Below are 11448 nucleotides of genomic sequence, written 5' to 3'. Positions count from 1 at the left end.
AACATCAAGAGAAAAGGTAAAGCATCTAAGACAGCTACACAAAGACAAGATGGACAGACTTGTATCAAGGTTTCCCATTACCCCTCCTCCTTTTGTCTCTTATCTTTATAGTTATCATAAATTAGGTGATCAGTCTCAAAAAACAAGATTTTTCTACACACAACACATTCATGGATATTTCTACACATGGTGGACCAAGACAGACTTACACATACACACATATTTCCTATCAAGCTACCAACCCTTAAGCTCTTTTCTTTTTAATGCCATTTTCAGAATAAATACATCTCATTACTAGGTTGAAACAAGCATAACAATTACCCCATTAACAAACCTATCTAACTAATTGATTAACCATTTTGGACCAAACAAAGACCATCTCAAAGCTATCCTGGATTCAGTTTGTTATAGCAGTATCAAAGACCTTTTAAAATCATCCCAAGCTCATACATATTTGTAGGTTCTACTCAGAGGTTGATTCAATAATTTCTAGTGCTTGCTACAAGCATAAGCAATAAGACAAATGCAAGCTAAGTGAATACTCTTTGATCAAGTTCAAACCCCTTTTCCCAGAACCATTATTTAAAGCCTATATCTCAACATATTACTAATGTGATATAAAATACCAAGTTTTAAAACCTCAGACCAACCTTTCAACCAAATATATTACAAAATGGAACAAACAAGAATCAGGCCAACATCTTACTTAATCCACCTGTAGCCATTAAACACCCTTAAAGCCAAACACATTACCCAAGTAGGACAAATAGAATCAGACAGAGCACACAACAGACCTTCAACCTTCCAACCAAACACATGATTAAGTAGGACAAACAGGATCAGACTAAGTCCAATACATAACAAATCTTCAACCTTTAAATAATCTCCAAACCAAACACACTATCAAATAGATTGCTCAGAAACCAAATCAAACACCTCACTTAACAGACCTTTAAACCCTTTTTGAATTAACTTTTAAGCCAAACATACTTCCAAATGGAACAACCAAGAATTTAAGCCAAATAAATCACTTAAAGGTCTTGTAACCTTAATCTAACCTCTAAACCAAGCACTGTTACATGGAACACACAGGATTAAGCCAAGCATGATACATAATGGACCCCTTAATCTTAAATCAAGACACAAGACTCATTATGCACACATCAAACAAGTATATTAGTTTGAACTACATTCTAAACCACATATAAGACACTTAACCACATTAAACTACATTAATATAGATAGAAATTTAAAGGGAAAGCAATAAATTAGTAAGTATTTACCTTTTGCAAGTGCAACCGGGGCAAGCAATGGACTTGGATGTTTTCTATGCTTCCACTGCTAGACTCAGCCACCAAAACCACAAACAAACGAAAATATAGAAATTTTTAGAACTAAAGAAAACTTAAACCTTTCGGCTAAAGCTTTAAAATGACTGATGGTACTTTAAGAAATTTGTGGTTTCAAGCCTTTTCAGTTACAACTCTCTTCTTCTTCTTTTTTTGTGAAAAATGGGGTTCTATTTATAGAACCCCAGAACTTATGTTAGGACTCAAAACCCCGATGTGGGACTTGTGGATTTACACAAGTCTTCACTTGAAAACTTCAATACACGGCCCAGATTTAAAGTAAAAACCAAATCAATGGCTCAAATCACTTCAACACTACTGTAATCGGTGGAAATTGTAAAGAAAGGGGCGAATTGTACCTTTAGGGGTTGTTTGGCCAGATTTTGTGGAAGAGAAGGCATGAAGGAGGATGAGAGCAATAAATGCTCCATCCTTTCCTCCACGCCGAGCCCTGTTCACACTCAGGTGGCAATGGGACAACCGAGTAGGGGGGAGGGGTAGGGTGGCAGCTAGGGTTTTGAACCATAGCCTTGAGAGAGAAGAATGACCCCTTAGGGTCATTTGATATGAGGCGAACAATATTATTATACCGCCTTGGGCCGAGTCTGGGCGATAAGGCCTGGGCTCGGTCCCCCATAAAAAAACGAGTGGGCCTCTTATATGTATATATATATATATATATATATATATATATATATATATATGTGTGTGTGTGTGTGTGTGTGTGTGTGTGTGTGTGTGTATTTGTATATACATGGTGTGTATATATATATATGTGTATGGAGGATCGAGGATAAAAATCCCAAAATAAAAAATAAAAAAAACAATTATTAGCCTATTAGGACTTAATTGATTTTAAAACATGGCTCGTTTTTAAAAACCAATTGCCGAGAATGGCCCCAATAATTTACCAAATTAATTATCAAGGTAATTTACTAATTAAACAACTATGCAAACACACAGAATCAAAGTTTGAGGGGTAAAATGGTCAATTCTTTTAATTACTCAAATTACCCTGGACAATAAATAGAATAAATCACCATTAATCTGATTCTCCTTAATTTAATCAATTAAGTAAATAATGATTCAAAATGGTTTTTTCCCTTAATTAATTTTGATAAAAATATTCCCTAAATGTCATAAAACCCCAATTAATTTCCACAAAATTTAAAATATCCTAAAAATCTCTTTCTCAATTTAAAGGGATGAAATATTATCCCAAATAATTTTCATGAAAAAATTATTTAGACCCTTGAGGGTGCGCAGCTGATTTTATTTATTGTCCAAGGACCCCGAGTACTTAAAATAAATTACGGGAGATCAAAAATTAGGTGTCAACACTGTTGATGTGGTACTCTCTTAGGCCTGGAGTGCTATTTATCTATTTTGTAGTTGTTTTTGCCTTTTTCCTCAATTTAATTCAATCTACTTAATATAAAAAAATTTAAAAAAATAAAAAAGGCCAACGGTCACGACTAATTAGAGGGGTAACCCTAATTAGAGCCAACCTTCCCGCCGTTTAACTTCATAAAACAACGGAAAAAGCACAAACTTATCATTGCTGAGAAACTTCTCTGGTTTCTTAACTGCGATAGGAAGACGAATTCCGAGGAACTGCCTCCACCTTTAGCATATTTTGGTGTGTCTCTTGTAGAGATTAATTAGGGTTCTTCTGTATTGCTTGAAAAATTCTCCAATTGATTTTTAAATTGAGTTTATTTTCCCATTGTTCTAGGATATAATTTGATTCGAAGTACATCTCCATGGATAAAAGAAGGCACACTCAATTTTTCGCGCAAGAAGTTCTTTCGGTTAAAACGTCGTGCGACTCGGAGGACATAAGACTTCTTGGTCAAGCCAAAAAGATTGCCAAAAATGTTCGAAAGAGAATTAGATCTAATCTCGTCAAGTGGGCTTATTCTATTTCGGAAGTTAGATTGAAGATTGAGAAAGCCGGCCGAGAAAAACTCTACTTTACAAACTTGCCTGCCTCCGCTCAACCCTTCTGCCCCACCTAAGGAGTCCCCAATGGAAGGGAAGGGCCGTAGTCTTCAGTCTACCCTTAACCGGAAAGAAGAAAGGAGAAGTTCTTCTATCCAGTTGAGGATGAATTACAGTTCCACATCCAGCAAGGAAGACAAGCAAAGGCATAAATTGGATTCCCGGCTGACTCTTCTTCTTTGAAGCATTCAGAGAGAATCAAGATTGGCTTAGTCGGATCTTGCCAGGCAATTGCCTTTTTTAACTTTCTCACTCTCTCTCTCCTTCTCTCTCTCTTCAGATCTCCGTCTTTTCTCGGTGAACAATGTTCTACGACCATTTCTTCAACTATATTATCATAGGCGACGGTAATATTTGATTTCATGTTATTGTTTTTACTTGATTTTGATTCATTAACTTCCTCTTTTTTACATCGAATTTGAAGTTTTTTTCTTATTAATTTACATGATTTTGCATCTGATATTATTGTTTTTCTGTAAATTGCTTAGCAGTGATGTTTTTTTTTTTTTTTTTTTTTTTTTTTTTTATGTGCTTCTTCATCATCTATGGTGGAAATACATGATCATTTCAATCTCTTGTGATCATATGGATCTTTTTCAAGTGTATCGAACTATGATCGAAATACACAATACGTTAACTTAGGAACACTATAGACGTACTCGAACTAGAAGTCTAGAACAAACAAATGCTTGACATATAAATGTTTCTCACTTAACTATGTTTAACCATATATTTCTACTTTATTTATTCAATTAACTATAATAAGCTGACAGGTTCATCTCTAAGAGGAACTTTCCTCAGGTGTTTTGCCTGTTGAGAGGGCTAGATGTTAGCTATACCGTGAGTTAAGAATGCGGGTTACAAAATTCGATAGTTCTTCTTGGAACGAATTGTTGTGAATTTGGTTTTTCTCATTGTGAAGAATTGAATTGTCATGATTTGGTTGCCGATTATCTCTCAGATTGACAATTGTTTGGCGCTATTCATATGGCTGTGTGATTGTACTCTTCATGTTAGCCACACTTTAACTTGTGTTTATCAATTGAATTGAATTGGGGTTTTCTGTTATTTGTTTTTATATCGGGAATTAAATAGAAATTGCTTTCAAGTCTTTGTAATGTTTTGTATGTTTAATCATTTATACATGTACTTTTGTCTTTGTTGTATGAAACTATACAGAAATCATAGAATTGAATATTCTACTCGCTTTGTATATCTGTGTATGTGGTGTTCTTCAGTTGATTATAGCTTTCTTTATTTCTTATGTATTTTTTATTTTCGTTAGACTAATTACATTTTTAATTTAGTATGTAAGAAGTTATTTTCATAGTGGAGCACACAGTACCATTTATAAGGCGACAATTAGGCTTTGTTTTTGTCAGTGATAAGAATGTGCCCTTGGTAGTTGTTGCTACACGCTGAATGTTGCAGTGACTGTAATTTTCTTTCTGAACGTATTTTCTTTTGTATTAGGTTCTATCTCTCATGAATGATGTAATATTGGTGTACTTTGACTTGAGATCAAGATCAATAGAATGGTGACGTTGGCTACAACTTAATTACAAGTTATACTTGATCTTGAAGACCAAGCCAAGCAACAAGATGTAGGCCTTAGAGTAGGGCATGTTGATTATATTCTCATTCGCTCTGATTTTTTGTTAAATCACTGGATAAATATTACTACCTTAGCATACTACCTATTAAAGCTTCAATTTTTAAGTGCGATGGGATTTGAGGTGGCTGAAAACAGGAAGTTGTCCTACTCCTTGTGAACTACGCATATATACCCCTCTATTTTTTTTAATCTTTCTCGCCTTTTGTTAGTTGTAGAATTTTAAATAGTGACATAAGAAATAAGGACGCATTTCCTTTCAGGAAAGTTTTTGCAGCTCTAGGATTTATGTCACCTGCCTCTCGTGGTATACTTATCACTGGTATACTTTTTTCCTTTATGTTCTTAGGGATTATTGCTAGATAATTTGTTTGTATGTCTCTCGCAGAAATGCAGGGTAAGGATGCGTATAATAGACCCGTGTGGTCCGGCCCTTCCCCGAACCCCGCGCATAGCATAAGCTTAGTGCACAGGGCTGCTCTGTTATGTTGTTGTTTGGCTCTTGAAGACAATAAATGCGGTGACACCAGGGTGGTATCTATTTCCTGGAGAGTTTCTTGCCTTTTCTGTAGAATTGCGTCTCATACTGACCATTTTGGATTTCCTCTTATTAGGACATCATTGTGCTAGTGCAATTCCTTTCTCTACATACATAATCCTGCTGTTACTCTGATTTTGCATATTAATACCTCTCACACTTATAGGTGGACTAATCTGGACAAAGGATCCATGCCCATTGTAACGACTCGTTCCGTCATCACGGTAAATTTCCAAATATTCGTGAAGCCGACCCCTGGAGACCTGTTTGAACTCCCCTTACAATTTGGGAATCGTTAACTTAATCCGAAAATAGTATGAGTTGCACATGAAGAATTCGATCCGGGCCCCTCGGACCCAGTTTTGCCGCTTCAGCGCCATACAAGCCGTCCCAGCGGTGCCGCAGCAGCGGCTTGGCAACTGCAAAAGTGGCATAATAGAGAATCCTCGGCGGTCACTTTGACGCAGAAGCGGTACCGCTGGGGCGGTACCGTTGGAGCGGTGACGAGACCGCCCCAGCGGTCACAAATAGTGATTCCACCTATTTAAGTGACCTTGGGAGCAGTTTTGGAGCCAAAAATGATACTTCCTTGGGGAAGGTTATCCCTCTAACTTCTTCCATTCATTCCTTTTGAACATTGATTCTCATTAAAGGTTCTTGTCTAGAATCACAAATGGGCTCAAATCTCTTAAGTTCCAAAAAGATGAACCCTTGTTCTTCTTAATATAAAATTCCTTGGAGTATTTTCCTTTGCTCATTATCCTAACTTTTTTCCCAACCTAATCCTCCATTTACCCCATTAAAGCACAAATAAGTCTCTACCTTGGATCTTGAAAATGGGTTTCTTGGAAATAAGCCTAAAATGGCAATTTGACCAAACAAGTGACTTGGATATGGTCATGATTGTCCTAAATAAATGTTGATTGATCATCTAGCATTGTGAAAGTGAATTTTTAGGTAGAATAAATTTCCATATCTACCTTATCAATTTCGAAGACCTTAAAAAGGACCCTAATGGTGAATACTACTCTTGGGTCTCGTGGGTGTCTCCAAACTTCTTGTGTGGTTGCGCTATGGTGGCCAAATTAAAGAAGCAACGGATGTTCGTGGCACCCACTCGGCGATGAGGTAGGTTATGGTTTCCTTTCGGTAGACTTCAGTTAGTTTTCGTATTGTTGTGTTGAAGGAACGGAGAATGCATGTATAGGAAATCGGAGATTTGGGATGGAACTTTAGGATAGTATTGTTGTGTGTGACTCGTTTGTTCAGGCTTGTGGCCTGTAGACTCCTTAGGTATTGATGTGGCTTTGTTGATTATCGGTGGATTTAATCTAATTATGCCCATCGATGAAAATTATTTGTAGTGACTCTAAAAGCTAGCTGGGAATATAAATGTACCATAGTAGTAAATGATGGCCTAGTTAAATGGTGACGAATGACTCGAGTGTAGGGTGAGATTCTTATCCTAAGTAATATGTTGATTTAGGGAAACAGTAATGCCACATGTCAAATGATTGACTGGATGTGTTTTGGGACTAGCCACCCGTTATGTATGCCTGATTGTTTAATTGTGTTGGCTTGATGCCATGTGTAGTTGATAGAAATTGAGCCCTGCTTGTCGTCCTGATTTAGATAGAATGGACATACCGTTGTTAATAATTGTGCTTGATATATGTTGGCGTACCCACTGTTGGTACTTGAGTTATTGATATGTGTTGGCGTACCCACTGTTAGTACTTGACTTGATATATTTGGCATACCCACTGGGGTGTTGTGAGGCGATACATTGTTGACATCCCCCGTTGGGGTACTTGTGATATTAAATCTGATTGCTGATTGTTGACATCTGCATTGCACGCATTCTCTCATATTCATGCATGACCGATACCCGGTAATGATTCAGTATCGTTGATTGAGCGAAATTGATATTTGATAAACTCTTTTACTTGAATGATTGTGAAAAGGCCGATGTTCGAAGATCCATTCCAGAATCATTGTTTATATGAAACTGATATTTGGTAAACTCTTTACTTGAGTGATTGTGAGAAAGCCGATGTCCGAGGTTCAATTTCGGAATCGTTGATTTGTGAAACTAATATTTGATAGACTCTTTTGAGTAATTGTGAGGAGGCCGATGTCCGATGGTTATATTCGAGCATCGTTGTTGCATGGCCGATTCCGATGTTATCTCGGAATCGTTGTTAGTGCATGGGCTCCGCGGGTCCCCACGGTGGTGCCGGTGAGACTCCCCATGTGAGCAATTACCCAGGGTCCCGTCTGTCTGTTGGGTAAAGATTCGGAACGGGTGGCACTTAGACTTCGCGAGTCACGCTGGATTGTGCTACCGAGATGTCAATATTTCCGATCGGAGTACATGTGTACACCTCATTTGTATAGCATGGCATCGCATTCATACCATTATTGCACCGCATTGCATTATGACTGGATTGAGTTATTGTGATGATTGGATAGTGATGATTCTGTTGTGATGATTGAATAGTGATGATTCTGTTGTGGTGATTGGATTGGATTGAATATATTTAGGCTATCCTGTTTGGGTTTAGATGCTATACATAGGCAATGACGAACATTTGGACTCTATGATTGTGAACTATATTGTTGACTTGTGCTCTGTGAATTTAACCTAAAATTGGTAGTAAATTGTTTAAGCAAGGTAGGATAAAAAGGTGTCATAACAATGAGCTCGCTCCTAAAACACACGCGAGTGACGTGGGAATTGCAAAGGGGTTGAAGACATGTATAGGTGTTGACCAACTTATAACTCATTGAAGAGTAGTTGGGACTTAAGTTATATTGACGTTGGGATCTACTATTTTGGGCTATGTGATTTGATTTAGCGATTATCATCATTATTCGTGAATTCCTTACCAATATGATACTTACTCAGTACACGTGTTTGTACTGATATTGCACTTGCTACACTCTTTTGAGGTGTAGATTGTTTCAAGTATTTGATTGATATGATGCGGAATGTGTGGTGCCTATCTGGAAGGCCTCCTCCCACTTTATCCGGGACGGGGGTTGAGTCTTAGAGTGTAGTGGAAATGTTGAGATTATTAGTCGATCTTGTACTAGTCTAGACCAGGTCATGGGAAGTCGTATCGAGTCTGTAAATTGGTGTTGTTGTAAACCTATAAACCTTGTGTTTATTGAATATTTATAAATGAAATTCTGTTGTATTTCTTAATTACCAAATGCTTTAAATGGAATATTGTGTGATTGAAACGTAATATAAATGAGGGGGTTCGCCTACCAAGGTGGGAAGGTAGGTGCCCGCAAGAGCCTAAAATGGGTCGTGACACCCATATTCGCAATAATCAAATTCCTTGCAAAATTCCGGCGAATAGATTCCCGACTTGGTTGCTGGTGATTGGAGCAGGAACCCTCCCTTTAGGAATTGTCTTCATTGAGCTATTCTTCATCATGTCTAGCGAATGGCTCGGTTGTGTTTTCTATGTTCTCAGGTTTCTCGTAGTAGTATTGATCCTATTGATAGTTGTTTGTGCTGAAGTGTCTTTGGTCCTGACCTATATGCATCTTTGTGTTGAAGATTGGAGATGACATAATAGTAGAAATTCATTTCTAAAAGTTGCATATTATGTTGCAATTTTCATATTTCCTTGTGGACACTTAGCTTTTTCCTCCATTTTTTCCTCCATGTGTGGACATTACTGCGATATGAACTGAAGAATATGAATTCCTAAAGACAAGAGGGATGGATGAGTGATGCTTTTTGTGTTCTTGAGAATTTCATTGAAAGATTTGTTCTCAGATTAATAGAAAATGCATAGTAGCAGTCATTAAATTTGTATCTTTAGCTTCATCCTTTTTAAAAACAGCTTTTCGGAGCCTTTTTTAACGGTTTAGATTGAGGATGATGATCATGCTATTGGTTGTGGCTACTATGAATGAACTGTAATTGTCAGGTTGACGATGATTTGCAGTTTCATATAAATGTACTCTCTTTAGTTTTAACATGTTAAAATATATATATTCCCTTGGGAATTTGATTTTACAATGAAAAGTTATCATTTTGTTGATCATTTTCCTTATTCATATTGTTCCCTTGGAAGGAAGTCCTTTCCTCACCTCCACTTGAATAGTACTACACATTTTCAATGAATTAAAAACGTTGTAAGTATCAATTAATTTTTCATTCCTATATATGACGAAACATGACCTTGAGCCTTGGGTGGCTGCAAGTAACACTTGAACCTACTCCACTACAAGTGAAACTAAATTGCTTCTCACAATTTTTAATAGCAAACCACCAAGGCATGTTATCTCTCCTCTTCTTTTTGCTTCTTTCCCCATTTATATCTTTGAGATACTTGACTCAAACATTAAATTAATATTTCTTTTCCGAAAATTATAGTGATGCTGCATGTTATCTTTTTTCTTTTCTTTTCAGATTTCATGTTTTTTGAACTGTAATGTTCAGTTAACAACTCAATAATCATTCTAAAATAGAACAATATAGTTTTTGATAAGGAGTGTATTAGGAATGCACAACCTGCATTATTGTAACCTTTACCCTATAATCGTAATCTTGCTTGAGCAAGCATGTACTCTTGTAGTGAAATTATATTCGAATATATAGTACTCTTAATTTGTAGCTTTATGTGTTATATCAAAGCTTGTTATTATCTTACGTGACGATTGAAAAATAAAGTAGAACTTAAACTCCTTATAGTGGAGTATAATTTATTAGCACATCCTTTCCTGATCATCAGACACTAGTTTTTCTATCTTGAAGGCTTCATCACTAAAAGAGAGGATCAAATTGACTCTCAGAGTCAAACTTGGATACTCATCTTGGATGTAAAATTCATTACTTCATCCCTGAAAATATAAGGTAAACAAAAAGGTATTGACTCTGATGGTTGTAACACGCACACACTACAAAAAATCTCAGTTTTCTCATTGATTTCCAGCTGAAAAATGTTTAATGGCCATTACCCATTGAATGTCGGTGCGAAAAACCTAAATTGTACTGTTTTCACAAGGAAACATTAGGAAGTTTCCCGGCGTTTTGATGTTCGGCAAAAAATGCATATAATTAGCCATTGTTGCCTCACATTCTAGTACTTTTAATCGTCTTTTAAGTATTAATTATCGTGAGTTGGGCTTTATGTTATATTTTTACTATGTAGGAATAAAGCGATGTGAAGATGAAGAGATTTGGAGCAAAATTGAATAAAAAGCGGCAAAAACAAAGAAAAGGAAAAGAGAACCAAAGGCCAAAATTGCTGAAGCCAACTTTGATATTAAACGCAAGAATATACAATTGAAGCTCGAATTGAAGTACCTGACATCATGAATGGCTAAGGATTAGGAAATGATGAGTTGATGATTGGAGGAAGCATTGCAATGGGAATTAATTAAAGTGGAAGCAAAATAGAATTACCAAGAATTTGTCTATGTAGTAAGTTTGGCGTGAAATCACCTAGGAAAAAAAAAAAGTCTCTGCAATTCATTCTGCGCGCGTGGCGCGGCGCACGGACAGAGTGCCAACTTCCGCAGATTTCCCAATTCTCTCGGGATTTAGTTTTTTTAAAAAAGAAAAAAAAAAACTCAGGCCTTTTGGTATCCCATAAATTCATATTTTACATAACTTTGAACCTATAGAGAGTTTGAAACCGCTGTGGAAGCCGTAGTTATAAAGGGTTTTACCTTCTCTTCTTTGTAGTACTCGTTTTTACGTTTTTATTTTGATGATTTGTTATTTTTCCTCCATGTCTATGTGGAGCTAACTCTTGTTCTAGAGTTTTGACTCAAACATGAAAGTTGATGTTTGATTATCATTTTACCTATTGGTTGTCCAACTTCGGGTTATTTATTTATTCTTGGTCTTAATTATTTGATTATTTGTCGAAATAGTTGAACACTATCTGTGGCATGTGAATTGAACTAGCAATAGGAAATTT

At 36.5% G+C, this 11448-nt stretch overlaps 1 long non-coding RNA gene across 1 annotated transcript; it reads left to right on the top strand.

Annotated features, from left to right (window-relative positions):
- The first annotated feature begins 2851 nt into the window (after positions 1 to 2851).
- LOC132604973 (uncharacterized) lies at positions 2852 to 5205 on the top strand. Its single transcript, XR_009568949.1, has 3 exons — positions 2852 to 2988; positions 3631 to 3697; positions 4824 to 5205. It is a non-coding gene; the product is annotated as an uncharacterized LOC132604973 (long non-coding RNA).
- Positions 5206 to 11448: the final 6243 nt, after the last annotated feature.

Source organism: Lycium barbarum, chromosome 8, assembly GCF_019175385.1.
Source record: "Lycium barbarum isolate Lr01 chromosome 8, ASM1917538v2, whole genome shotgun sequence".
In the NCBI taxonomy this organism is placed as follows: Eukaryota; Viridiplantae; Streptophyta; class Magnoliopsida; order Solanales; family Solanaceae; genus Lycium; species Lycium barbarum.
The sequence above is the reverse complement of the archived record's forward strand: the minus strand, read 5'-3'. Positions and strand labels throughout refer to the sequence as shown.